Source organism: Nematolebias whitei, chromosome 6, assembly GCF_014905685.2.
Source record: "Nematolebias whitei isolate Nwh7 chromosome 6, NemWhi1, whole genome shotgun sequence".
Classification (NCBI taxonomy): Eukaryota; Metazoa; Chordata; class Actinopteri; order Cyprinodontiformes; family Rivulidae; genus Nematolebias; species Nematolebias whitei.
In genome coordinates this window covers 43,967,435-43,981,666 of record NC_056503.1, presented here as the reverse complement: position 1 = coordinate 43,981,666, position 14,232 = coordinate 43,967,435, and positions in this window count along the sequence as shown.

Sequence of the window (14,232 nt, the reverse complement as noted above, 5' to 3'; positions counted from 1 at the left end):
TTCTGTCACATAAATCCTCCCTTTGTGGATCTTCACTGCTTCATACGTTCAGCGTCGATTCATCACTTTGAGGAATGAAAACTGCACGGTCTTTCTTTCTCTTGCCTCTCGGGCAACAAACAGAAAACACGGTCGAGTTGAGGCTCTCAAACTCGGTAAAACTCCTCGAATCTGTTTGGACGCCGCGTCGCTTTGCTTTTGCTGCGCATGTTTTGAAGACGCATTATCTGACGCGTGTTTAGGTTCGACGGTGCTTTTGGTCGACGGCCAGAGAGCCATCAGGAGGAAACTGAACAGAAACCGTTGTGTGCGTCTTCGCCGCTTGTTGCCGTAGAGACCGGAGCGCTGATGGAATCCAGGAGAGTTTGGGAGAGCGGGGTGGGAGGCAGCTGGATCTGATCCCCTGCATGCCCCACACAACATCATTTAAAAACACATCTTGACCCCCCCGGGGAGGGTGAACACTGTTGAGGCTCCCCCTCCCACCCCTCTTCTGGTTAGCATCAGTGTGTTTTCTCATCATCTCTCTAATCAGGACTGATATTGAGGAATGTGAATCTGTGGCTTCCTGCCCTTCCCTTTTGCTTGAATGAATACGACTCTTGGCACATGTTGGAGATTGGTGTTCTAACACATCCTGCAGGCAAGAAGGCGGTCTTGTGCATTCTTCCCATCCATCAGAATTACCTTTTCGTCTGAGTTAATGTTCCCCCGTGGGCTGAAAGGCCTGTGAAATCAGCTGGAAGAGCCTAGAGAGCACAAACAATGGCCAAGGGTTGTTAGTTACATGCGCTTTGCAAAAGGTCTCAAGGTGGCCTTGTGTGGTGGTGATACTTGGGGATCTGTTTCCAGTGTCCGAGGGTGCTATTGAGTTTCTCCTCCGTGGTTAATCCCGCTGTTCAGGACCTTGGGAAACAACCGTGCCTCCTCTACCCTCCCGTGGCTTCCCTTCGCTGATTCCCAGGAATAACAAGGCGTTTCAAAACAATCTCCAATTAAGATGGGTCTTACATACTGTACCATTCAGGCTCCACTCTCCTTCCCCTGTCTCAACTTTTATACCCACCCTCTCTCCTTTTCCCGCCGCTCTCAGCTCTCGGCTTGTGTCCTCGGCCAACAGGCCTCAGGGTAGAATTAGCGCTGTCTCCCAGGTCCCGGCCCTGGCACTTTGGGAGGGTCGGGCTTTGGTTGAACGGAGACGTTGTTGGGAGAAGGTGGGGGTGTGTGTCCTTGGTAAACAGGGCTTTGTGGGATGTGACTGTCTGATCCCCGAGGGCCTCTCCTTTCATTTTTCCACTGGTCTGACCCCACTCTACGGGCTGTGGAAGTCAAGACTTTGGCGTCAGAAAACTCTGGGACCATCGTGACCTCCTTGTCACCCTGTACCTCCTGGATTGCCGGTGCTGTGTCCGTCAGCGCTGCAGACCTCAAAACGTAGACTGAAGAGGTGCCTTGTTTGTCTTTTGTAGCCACACTCGATGTAAAGGATTTATTGAGGAAATTTGCATGAATTTTCTTCATGAAGGTTGGTGAGTCCAAAGGGCAAAACACATAAACAGCATAAGATGCGCATAAAAAAAGGTGCCCTTAATATTTTCAATGAAGACCACTACATCGACAACAGCTGGCGAAGCTCTATGTTGTGATATTTCCTGATATTTGCACTTAAACATCCAGGTTTCCAGCAACAGCTCTTTTATTTATCAACTTTTATCAACAATTCTTCTCTTGTTTAGTTGTAGCTCTGTTTCATATCAAAAGTAAAAAAAAAATAGATGAGGAAAGATCTATTTTTAGTATAGAAAAATATCTATAGACATACAAAATCTCATCCATATAAGGAAAACGGTAAAACCGACATTGCTAAGGTTGTCAGACCGGTTGTACAAGTATGGTGGTATTCAGGATCCCTCTGGTGGTACTTGGAAGACATTTTGGCATAAACTATTTACAAGCTAAATTACCCATCATAAACTGAACATAGGTTTAGAACTAAAACACAGTCAATCAAGAAAAGTAGAGGTTTTAAGCAAATTAGGATCTTGGTTTTGTGTGATACTTGTGTAGAGCTTTGTGATACCTGAGGTAAGACTTATAGCTTGTTTGAGAATCACTTCAACTAATATTTTAAAGTGGATCTGTGTTGTCCCAGCTCACTTCAGCTTGACGCGTCCTATGTTATAGTGGTATTAAGTGACACATTTCAAATCATACACTGCATTCCTTGTGGGTTTTTGCATTGAGAGTTTCTGACATTATTTCATCTACTTTCAAGTTTTGCAGAGTCAGGTGTGGAGAATTTATTTATTCAGCTTAAGGCGTTCTTTAGGATCATAAAAAAAACATCCAGCTGTCAACGCTTAATGTCTGAGACTGAAATATACAGATAAACAAATCAGGAGCTACGTAAGAAACGCGGAACGATTTAGTGTTGGGTTTGACAAGTAGTTGACTTCAAATAATTAATTTTGACAGAGTTTTAGGGTAAAACACTTTACAGTATTTTTTGGCCTATAAGTCACGTTTATTTTTTTGTTGCCTAATTTGCATGCCCTGCGACTTATAGGCCGAAGCGACATATGGATTTTCCCCCATATTTATAAACCAATTTTTGGCTGAGATATGACCGTTTTCATTCATTCTGACTGAAAAAAAAGAAAAATCGAACAGTACCATTTTCAGCCACTAGATGGCAGCAGAGTAGTAGTAGCAGTAAGGCATGCTGCTGCATCATGTAATAGGTAAACGTTGCTATAATGACAAATTCAAAAAAGTTCCAAGACAAAAACAACTGGACTTTATTCATTATATTTTATACTTTATTGTTTTTGTCTGGAACTTTTTTGGATTGACCATGTCCTGGATGACTGAGAATCTTCACCAGCTATTAATGACACGATCAGTTTGCCATAGTCCCCCCACCTTCGTTCTGGTCGCTGCTTGGAGCAAGTCAAACCAGCTGCAACGCTCCGGCGAAATGCGTCTAATTTGACCATTAAAGTGCATTTATTAAGCAAACGTTAGACTGAGACACACCTTTACTATAATTTCGAGAAAAAAAAATGTTTTTAAGTGTTAATCTTGTTAAATTCTTGTTAAAGTCCTCTCGTGCACACTCCCGCGACCGCCATTTGGCTGACCATCAATTTTTGGCACAACACCGGCCCACATTTCCGGGTTGTCAGCAGTGACACGTAACAAATGTGATGTGTCAGCGGTGACGCATAATAGATGCAACATATATGGCGGAGTGACATATTTATGGATTTTGCCACTTTTTTAGACAAATTTGTACCGATGTGACTTATAGGACGGTGCAACGGGTACGGCAGAAAATATGGTACTGTCAAAGATTGGCCACCAATGTCCCCTGTGAAAAGGAAATTGTCTCATAGTGTGTAATAAAGTGTCTTTTTTCCCACCAACTAGCTCCATTGCTGTTTTGGAACCAGTATTTTTTTTTTTTTGTTAAACTCTGACTTGTAGAGTTGAAAAACAGGAGATGAACTTTCCTTTTGGCCAGTGTTCTTTGATTCTTATCTTTCAGTTGTTTTAATAAAAAATGTCAGATTGTGAATGCTAGTTTAACTTTTCATTTTTAATAGGTGCTTTAGTGACAAATAGACTCCGTTTTTAACACCTGTTGAAAGGTAGACATGTTACGATGTAGTTCTGTCCGTCCGTAAACTTTCTCTTGTCTGATCCACTCAAGATAACTTAATGAAACTTGATGCACACATTCATAACTAGACGGAGTGTCGTATGCACTTTTCGTCACCCAAGCTTCATGGTCCAGGTCACAAATCCAGGTAATCAGTTATACAATGTCTTTGCTTGTTCAGGGCATTGCTATAGATTGCTGTATAATGGTTTGTCAATGGGCATATAATGTACCTTATGCAGTACTCTTGTTCCTGTTGTACCTTGTTTGTAGATTGTAGGTCAATGAACAAAGAGGTTACAAACAAATTGTCCAATGGGATTAATAAAGATGCTTGACACTGACCAACGCATCACATCTAATCAAATTTATAAATGCTGTTTGCAGATTTGTTTGCAAACATTGTCTGGTTTTTCAGCATCACCAGTTGTCATTTTTAGATCCTTTTCAAAATAGGATGTATATCATTCAGTCATTGGTCAAACCTAGTTATTGGAAGTCTTTGCTTTTTGATTACAATGAGATAGAACAGACTCTAGCACCAAAACACTAATGCAGTCCTTGATGAAGTCAATTAATAAACTTGTTCTATCCATCCATTCATTATCTTTTACCCGCTTTTTCCATTTTGGGTCACAGGGGTTGCCGGCGCCCATGTTCAGCTGTCACTGTGCGAGGGATGGGGTACACCCTGGACAGGTTGCAAGTCCATCACAAGGCCACATAGATACAAACAAGACAAACAACCATTCACTCTCTCACTCATACCTTGAAACAATTTAGAGTTACCAATCAGCCTAACATGCATGTTTTTGGTCTGTGGGAGGAAATTGGAGTACCCGGAGAATACCCACGCATGCATGGAGAGAACATGCAAACTCCACCCAGAAAGGCCCCCGGACCAGGGTTTGAACCGGGGACCTGCTCACTGAGAGGCAGCAGCTCTACCAGTTGCGCCACCGTGTTACCCATAAACTTGTTCTCTGTTTGCAAAAGTGACTTGACTTGCAGGAAGGTCCGCGTCAGTCATTCTGTATTACAGATTGGGGCGGCTGTGGCTCAGTGGCTAGAACAGTTGTCCTCCAATGCAAGAGTTGGGGGTTCAGTTCCACCAGCAGTCACATGCCAAAGTGTCCCTGAAGACACTGAACCCCTCATTGCCTCAGATATGTGTCCCATCATTGAATGAATGTGATAAAGCACTGATTATTCTCAGTGTAGATATGGTAGAGTGCTGTGTGAATGGGTAAATGAGGCACAGATTGTGTTGTAAAGTTCTTTATCTCGATAAGATAGAAAGGCACTATATAAGTACAGTTTATTTACCATTCCATTCATTGACTACACCCCTTAAATATGAGCCTCTGTCTTGCTTTTCACAGTAAAGCAAAAGTGACCCCTCTTTTTTGTTCTAATTCCCTCGGTTCGTTTCAGGTCCTGCTGACTCTGTCCCTTGCCAATCCCTCCCACATTTAATACCATTCCAGTCCAGTCTTTAATCAGACAGAGTTAGGCCCTACCAGAATTCCGTGTTTCCACTCATTAGTTCTCACCATGGCCCCGGGGGCTGCCGGAGTGGACCCATCCAGACCAATTCCAGAAACCCATAATGGTCCCCTCTATGGAGAGGCCCTTCCAAAGTTTCTGGGTCGAGCTGAGTGTTGGCAGACGTGGACACCATTATCTGTATGCCTCTATCTGTGAGCCAAACATAAAGAGAGGAGAAAGGAGTCGGGGCTTGGCAGTGTTTACCTCCCACTGAATGTTTCACCTCCTTATATCCCCTATCTCTCTTTGCCTCTCCCCCCGTTGAGTCCCATCACTCGGTTTTGAGTTATCTCCCATCTCTTTCGGTTTTTCTTTTTTCCTGTATGCCCGTTGTTCGCTCTCTTTGTGGAACTAAGGAATGTGTGTGCTGCAGATCCTCTGTCAGTGAGATGTGGGGCAAGTGCAGACAGGTTTGGGGTAAACCACGTGAATCAGCTTCATCACACAGGTCAGATTAGACCATTGTACCACAAAAAAACTTGCTCTTCCTCTTTACATGCCGCTCATCTTCTTCCTCTTGATGTCTCTCATTAAGCTTCACGATTTCAGGAGGTCTGATCCAGAATGCTCTAAATCTGTTATTTTGTGAACGCTGACTCAGCGTTCACTAGCTATTGAAATATAAAAATATTCGCTTTGAATATTCAGTTAGTTTCATATTCATTCTGGAGATATGTGCTTTGACCTTTGTTATTTGTAATTTTGTGTTTTTGTTTTGTTTTGTTTTTTTACTACCAAAAAAATTGTCCCCATTGAAAAACATTGAGATCACTAGGGGACACCCCCCCCCCCCCCACACACACTGTCCTCTGAAATCTGCTTCAGCAGTTCAACCTTATTTTCTTTTTCTTATTCTTTTAGTTTTTAGCTTGCATTCTGCTACTTTCAGTTACTTTTGACTATCATTGTGTTACTTTTAGCTTTTATGTATTGTTTTGCTACTTTTAGCTTTTAGCCAATCTTTTTGTTCTTTTAGCTTCTAAATAGCTTTTTGCTGTTGTTAGTTTCCATCTAGCCTTTGGCTACTTTAGCTTTCATCTTTCCGACGGACACATTAGATATTTTCAAGCCTTTTGCTAGTTTTAACTTGTTGCTTGCTATCGTTTTCCTTCTTTTAATCAGCATTTCATACTTTTGCAACAATAGCTTACAGTTAGCTATTTGCTACTTTTAGTTTTAGTGAGCCCTTTGCTTCAAGATGATTTTAGCTTGTGGAAGAAATGTTAGCACTGACTTTCTGTTTGAAAACAGCATCCCCTTGGTTCGATCAGCATTTAGCGCCCGTTCGAGGTGGATCTGACTGGATGATGTCAAATGCAGATCAGAAGCTGACAAACCTTAACAACTATGTTTGACATGATAACAAACACATATTGTTGACATAAACATGCAAAGAGGTGTCAAGAATGTTTTGATCCACATTATTACATTTACATAAACTGAAAAAATAGTGTGTCCTAAAACTGAGCCTTGTGGCACACAGTTAGTGACTATTAAATAACTAGACAAAAGACCATCATTTCACACATTGCCTTTGCTCTGCCAGGTAGTTAAGGGTAATTTTGCTTTTATTAATTTTTAGCTAGTGTTCTACTTCTTTGAGCTATAAAAATTCAGTTTCAGAGCCATTCGATGCTCAGCGTTCTCACAGTTTTGTCACAGAAAATATATTATCTCAAAATTTTCTCATAGCCACTCTGGTAGAGTTTACCATTCTAGTCAGGATCAATCACTCTCGTAGAGGTTATCATCCCGGTTAGGATCAGTGTCTGGTAGCTGTTACATCACCGTCAAAACCAGCCACTCTGGTAGAGGTTACCATCACTTTCAGGATTATAGTCTGGTAGAGGTTGCTATCCCAGTTGGATTCAGTGTCTGGTAGCGGTTACCATCCCAGTCAGGATCATTCACTTTGGTAGTGTTTACAGTCATGGTCAGGATCAGTATCTGGTAGCGGTTACCATCATGGTCAGGATCAGTCACTCTGGTAGAGGTTGTCATCCCAGTTGGGATCAGTATCTGGTAGCGGTTACCATCATGGTCAGGATCAGTCACTCTGGTAGAGGTTGTCATCCCAGTTGGGATCAATGTCTGGTAGTGGTTACCATCACGGTCAGGATCAGTCACTCTTGTAGAGGTTACCATCCCAGTTAGGATCAGTGCCTGGTAGCTGTTACATCACCATCAGAATCAGCCACTCTGGTAGAGGTTGCCATCCCAGTTCGGATCAGTGTCTGGTAGTGGTTACCATCCCAGTCAGGATCAGCCACTTTGGTAGTGTTTACCATCACGGTCAGGATCAGTGTCTGGTATAACACTCGAGGTCTTCCTCACTGTATTTGTTGTCATTTAGCTGTGTAGTCCTGCGAAGCAGAGAGGCTGGGCCCCCACTTCACTCAGCAGCACCAGTCGTGACCTGTTCTTCCTTTGCCCTCCAGGTCTTTGATGCTTGGCCGCGTTGCTTTTGTCCCTGTTTACCCAATATGACAGGGATATGGGCCTGCCCCACATGGGGGCAAATGGGGTTTTAAGTAGTTCCTGCAGGGAGGAGGGCTAAAGAAAGAGTAGTGCAGGTGCTAATCCCCTCAGAACTCAGATCCCTTTCCTTTCCCTGAGGGCATCCTGTCGTGTTTATTTTTCTTGTGTCATCACCAGGGATCCAGCTTGTCCTGCAACAGATCGTTTGATTCCTGTGTCTGAGTTGTGAATTATTTCCTAAATGAAGGAGCGAAGGTGCTTCACCATCAGATCATCATCAAAACTTAGCGTGTTTTCTAACTCTTAAACTAGGTGTCAGTCAAACATTTCCCAAACATACATGAGCCAACCCCCACACCCAGAATATACAAACATTTCCACTTGAACTCACTGACTTTAAGCTCAGTTATTTTCCTGAACTGTCCCTGTTTCTGTCAGTTCAAGTGCAGGAGTTTTTCTTTATGCAAGCTGTTCTTTTTTAAAGCTTGACGATCACACCCTCAAGAACAGTCATACCTACAACATAAATGTAGAAAGAGATAAATGCAAAATCAGATTTAATGTAAGGAGAAGAAAACAGGAACACAGAATTTGTTATTTTTCTATACTGATGTATGGATATCTTTTTTAGAAGAAGAGCTGCGTGGGTCAGTCCTAATCCCGCTTCACTCTTTGGCTTCCTGCCTCTGTTTTGTTTGTTAAAACAGAGATCTGTAGATGTACCTGCTTTAAGTGTTGGGTTGAGAATGGTACCAGACTAGCAGGAGACCCAAAATTGTAAGAAAATACATGAATTTTCACATGGAATTGGAATTTACGATACTTCTTCTTCTTTTGGCCTTTTCCTTTTCAGGGTCTCCACAGTGAGTCGTCCTCTCTGTCCTCACTCCAACTACCTCCATGTCCTCTCTAACTGCATCCATATATCTCCTCTTTGCCTTTTTCCTGGCAACTGCATTTCTAACATCCTTCTACCAGTATACCCACTGTCCCTCCTCTGGACATGTACAAACTATCTCAGTCTGGCTGGTATTTACGATACAACAGATTTTATTTTTGCTCACCACTGAAAGCCAAAGGTGTACTATTCAGAGATTCTTTATTGTCATTCGCACCACATGTGGTACGTGTGGTGGAATGAAATTATGTACACAGGGTCCCAGTTACACAATAAAATGTAAAAGAAAAACTGTAATAAGATCTAAGATATGAACTAAGAAAAACATCAACTATAAATAGGCTAAACACTAATAGCATAAAAACATTACGTCGAACAGCAGCACAAACATGAGTCTGCGTGAGAAGATGAGCACGCATGAACACATCAACAAGAAACAGATCAGCAGCAACATGAAATAGATCAGCAGCAACATGATGTGATTTTTCACAGTGGTTATTCTGGTTAGAGATTTGTGAGTCTAACAGCCTCAGGGTAGAAGCTGTTCCTCAGTCTAGTGGTTCTACACTTAATGCTCCTTAACTTCCTTCTTGAGGGGAGTGGGGCAAAAAGTGTATGTGCTGGGTGAGTGAGGTCCTTCATGATGCAGGTGACCCTCTTCCTGCATCTGGAGGTGTAGATGTCTGTGATGGTGAGGAGGCTGACTCCAGCAGACTTCTGTGCAGCCTTCACCACTCTCTGCAAATCTTTTATGGGCTATCATTAAAGCTGTTATGTGTTTGTATGTCCGTTTGTTACTAAAATGTATCTTGAACTAGCTGATACGATTTTATGGAAGTTGCAGAAAGTATATATCCACAGCTGATAAACTTTGGGAGTCAGTCCAAATTTAGATGATCATCACGACAGTAATTCAGTAATTTAGGCTGAAATGTGATATGGCATTAGCTGAGAGTCAAGGTTTGATCAAAACCGTTACAACTCCGTCTTTTCTTAACATAAGACAATCTCCGTTTCAGACGCAGGCCAGCCTGGTCCTCATCCAACAGGATGAAAATGGGAGTGAGGTCCATATCGCTCCATGTTGGATAATAAAATGATTGCTGGACTGAGGAGAGACCCTGATCTTACAGCATGCGGTCCAGAAGTCTCGCTTTGTCACGAATCGTTATCGCACGGTATCCTCTTGACTGTCAAAGCAGCAGTTGGTAGAAACAAAAATGTGCAAACTTGGCCCAAGTCTTGCCTGGAGTTTGAGCAACGTTCATGTGATCCATGCAAACGTGCCACAAGTTGGCTGTTCAGCGTGATTCCAAGTGAAAGTTTTTATATTTTCTTGAGATTTTGTGCCTTCAGCGTCGTCAAGTGAGATTCTGGTTTGAGGACTGGGACTGAGTGATAAACGAGAGGAGATGCTCTCTCGTTCTCTTGTCTTCATAGTGGCGGATGTCAGAAGAAAAAAGCAAACAGATAAGGAGCAGGAATGATGCCCCTTTCTGTTTCCTTGTTTCGGCAGATCGATGGCTCAGATAGGCAGATGTGTGTGTGTGTTTACACTCGGGCATCCAGTCTTTACGGGCCGACGGATATACGAGCTCAGATGACTACACTTGTTAAAGAAAATGAGAGGGAGGCTGAAAGGTGGCTGCCGACTCACCTCCGGTTCTCTCATCTCACCGTGAGCCCATTCCTGGCTGGGCATTGTTGTAGCACCGTTGTTATTTTTGTAATTATATATGATTATTCCGGCAGAGGCAGAAAGATAGTTTCCAGTCATGATATGGGGGCTGTGTGAAGGGCCTGTTGCAACCCGTGGGGTGGAGAGACGCCAGCCCGAGAGATGAGGGTTTGATCTGCCTGAGTGAGCGTGCAAGGTGTGCGCACTGAACATGTCGATGCTTTAGCTGCTAAAGGTAATATTACAGATATAAAGCTGAATGATTGGGAGAAAAAGCAAAGAGCACATGCATTCCTTTAAGGAAGTGCCTTTAATTTTTTACCAGTTTCAGGCACTTTGTCACTTTTATGTGTGGGGCAGTAATAAATGTAACAACAGCTGAAATAAAGTGTTGGTTTGTGATTGAAACAAAGAGAGCCGAAGGTGACCCGGAGCCACCAGACACCCACTGGTTCATCCTCGCCCTCTGCTTCTTCCTGACCTTTGACCTCGGGGTGAGAAGGGGGCGTGAGCCAGGAGCTGGAAGAGTTTATTATTTCCTGCCACTTTTCTCCTCCTCCTCCTCCTCCTCCTCCGCTGACAGCACGATCAAGAGAGTGAGGCTGAATTTGGCGACGGGCGTAACAGCAAGGTTTTTTTTTTATTGCGAACATATGGAGTGACCTCAAGAAGCCTGCAGTTTGACATTTGAAGTCGTTAGCATTATAATTAAACTGCTGGACTCGCTTCTCCTGACGTCTACAAGAACTTCCTCTTTGGAACATGGTTTGAGAAGTACTGACCAAAAATAACCACCACTCAAAACTCAACAATAAATGTTTCAGAATGATTTTCACTTGGCAACAAAGCCGCTGCCGTTTGTTGAACGGTTACAAAAAGTGGTGGATGATTGGATGATTTGAACAGTAGATCTGTTTATTCTTTTTTTTCTGTCTTATTTATGGTGATTTTGTGGACGCAACCGGTTGAGGAGGGAAACCCAATCTGGGTGACTCTTTCTTCACCACTATGGACTGTAGCAATGCCCTCATTACTGTAAACGAGGCCAAAATTGTGCAAACCTTAGACGAGGAACGCTTTCATATGTGGGCCAGAACTATCCAGATGAAAGGACTCGTGGGTCACAAAAATGTGACTTTAACTCAACGCGAACAATATTTTTGGAGAAAGAACAAGTTTACTAATTTTATTGGAGAAAGAGTTTTAAATTGTTGTAGATCCAAAACATTAAAAGCCTCATAAACACTAAGCTTATGTTTTTTTAATTAAAAATTATTTAATTTATTTGATTTTTTGGGTCTATATTTGTTTTTTCTTGTGTTTGGAAAGTTCATTTTAGTTTGTTCTTAGCAACAAAAGCATAATATGAGTTAGTGTCCTTTTGAAAGGGGGTCAGTCAGCCTTTAGGACCATGGACGGTCCAAAAGGCTGATCGAAGTTCAGAAAAATCTTCCAGCTGTCAGTCACTAAAACAGATTCGTTGAAGGTTTGATCAAGTCGATCAACTCGTATGTAGATGATACCACGTTATATTAGTTTAAAATATCCAGTTTCCCTCTTGATTATTTTATCAGCTGCCGTATTTAACCAAGTTTTATGAATCATTATCCAAAAGTTTCTTTTCTGGTAGAAATCAGTAAAGGTTTTTGGTGTTTTGTACCATGAAGTGAAAGTACAAAGATTATAGCCAAATGTTTGTATTTTGTTTAATATTGCTTATTTTGAGAAGATTGTTTTTGTTATCCATTTTACTGTTAAATCTAAACATTATATAAAAAAGGATTACCAACTAATTTGCAGAAAGTCTGCATCAACCTCTTAAGCCTGCTGGTCAAAATGGTACCATTCTTAAACTGCAGTTGTGGGCCGCACAAAATCACTTCAAGGACCGCAAATGGCCCTCGGGCCACACTTTGGACACCCATGACAGACACACCAAAAAGTTCAGATGTCCATCAGAGGTTTATTCAGCTCAGCTGGCAGAGAGAATGCTAATGTTCGGAGAAAAGCAGTCAAAACTAGTGCTCGTTTGTTTCTTAGATGTTAAGAAGAAAATTTTCAGGAGTTCTTGTGTTGGTGGTCAAAAACATCGACAAACATGGCAACATATCTTTGGTCAATTACAAGTTTTGAAAAAGTCGTGATCAGAATGAAGACGTTTTGCTCAAAATAGCTTCTGGCCACATGAATGTGCCATAGTGAACAACAGCTCAGCCACAACATCCAAATATTGATTCAGAGACACCAACGAACCATAAATCAACTAGAAATATTCTCCACTTCGGCGAAGACGGGCAAAAAGAAACAGAAACAGAAAGTTAGATCAAAGTCCATGCTCAATAATCCAGGTAAAAATATCCAACAAAGTTCAGTCAGGTCCTCTGGATGGTTTCGTTTTTTGTTAAAACGTTTTGTCCTTCATCCAAAGGACTTCGTCAATCCAAGGATCCACGACAAACTCAGCCCCACAAGCAGCACTCACATAGTGGGTCAACCAGTTTGATGGTGATAAGATGCTTTCTGGAGTCCTCCCTCTCCCCTGTCGACTCCTCTGAGGCAGCCATGGCATGAGTGGTTAGTAACCAGGCAGCCATGATGTGTCGTGGCTCCTTGGGCTGTTGAAGTTCTTTGGATGAAGGACGAAACGTTTCCACAAAAAAAAAAAAAAAAGAAACCGTCCAGATGACCTGACTGAACTTTGCTGGAAAGAACGTTAGACTTTACAATATTTTCTAACTTTTCTTTTTGACTTTTCAATGTATTTTCTTCCAGTAGTAGTCAAGAAGTACAGAACTGGACTTGGTTCTTGAAAACATTTCACCTCTCAACCAGCAGACTTCCTCAGAACTGAAGAAGCATAAAGACACAACAGCAGATGTCCAGTGGTCTTCTACTGAACCACTTACAATGACCTCTGACCTCGTCTTTTTGAGGCATTTCATCTATTAACTTCCACCTTGCATTCATTTGTTCCACTACTTTAAACCCCAAATCTAAAAGTTTTGTAGTAGTCTGAATAATTGCTAGAATATATTTAGGTTTGAGTAATGGTCTTTTTAATGGATGCGTCTGAAGACAGTGCCTGAGTGATGCCAAAGGCTATTCATTCATTCAACCTTTATTTATACAGGTTAATCCCGTGGAGCCTCGCGGACTCATGTACAAGAGAGACCTGATTTTAACGAAGAGTAATGACAGCAGTGAGTAACAGCGACAGCAATAAACAATCATAAACGAGGCATACAGATGTTTTTTTACAAATTAAAATAAGATGGCAAAAAAAAGTAGCGAAAAACACATTTAGATTATAAGGCGATGTAGAAAACTAAGTAAGACGATGTCAAGATGACTCTGGATTACGGGTGCACGGATAAATCGGCTGGACAATTTATCGGCTAATTTATCGGCCCCGATTTATCGGCCCAGGTTTATCGGCCCCGATTTATCGGCCCCGATTTATCGGCTAATTTATCGGCCCCGATTTATTGGCCCTGATTTCCTTAATTTTGGGAGACCGGAGATCGGCCGATACTTACACAATAAACCAATTTTACCGATTTTTTTTTTTGTAGTTTTAGCAACAATTGTCTGAACGTCATTTATGTTTCAGAGCACTACGTCATGGCCAGTTAGAACAAGTTTGTCTTGTTTCTAGGATATTACATTATGACCTTATAACACCTGACAGTGTTGCTTAGAAAACAAAATCTGTATCGACCAAAATTGGAATCAGCAGGTCGGTGATCGGCCAGAAAGCTGCAGCCAGTGCACCCCTACTCTGGATATAACTCTTTAGAGCCAGAATGTCTGTTAAAACCTATAAACTTACTTGTTTGTAAAGACGGAGCCTTTTGTTTGTGTGTAGACAATGTTGGTCATACCCTGAAGAAGACCAGTCGTTTGGACTTTAACACAGACGGACCTTTGCTGGCAACGTAAATGCATTTATTTGTACATTTCTAGAGGTGT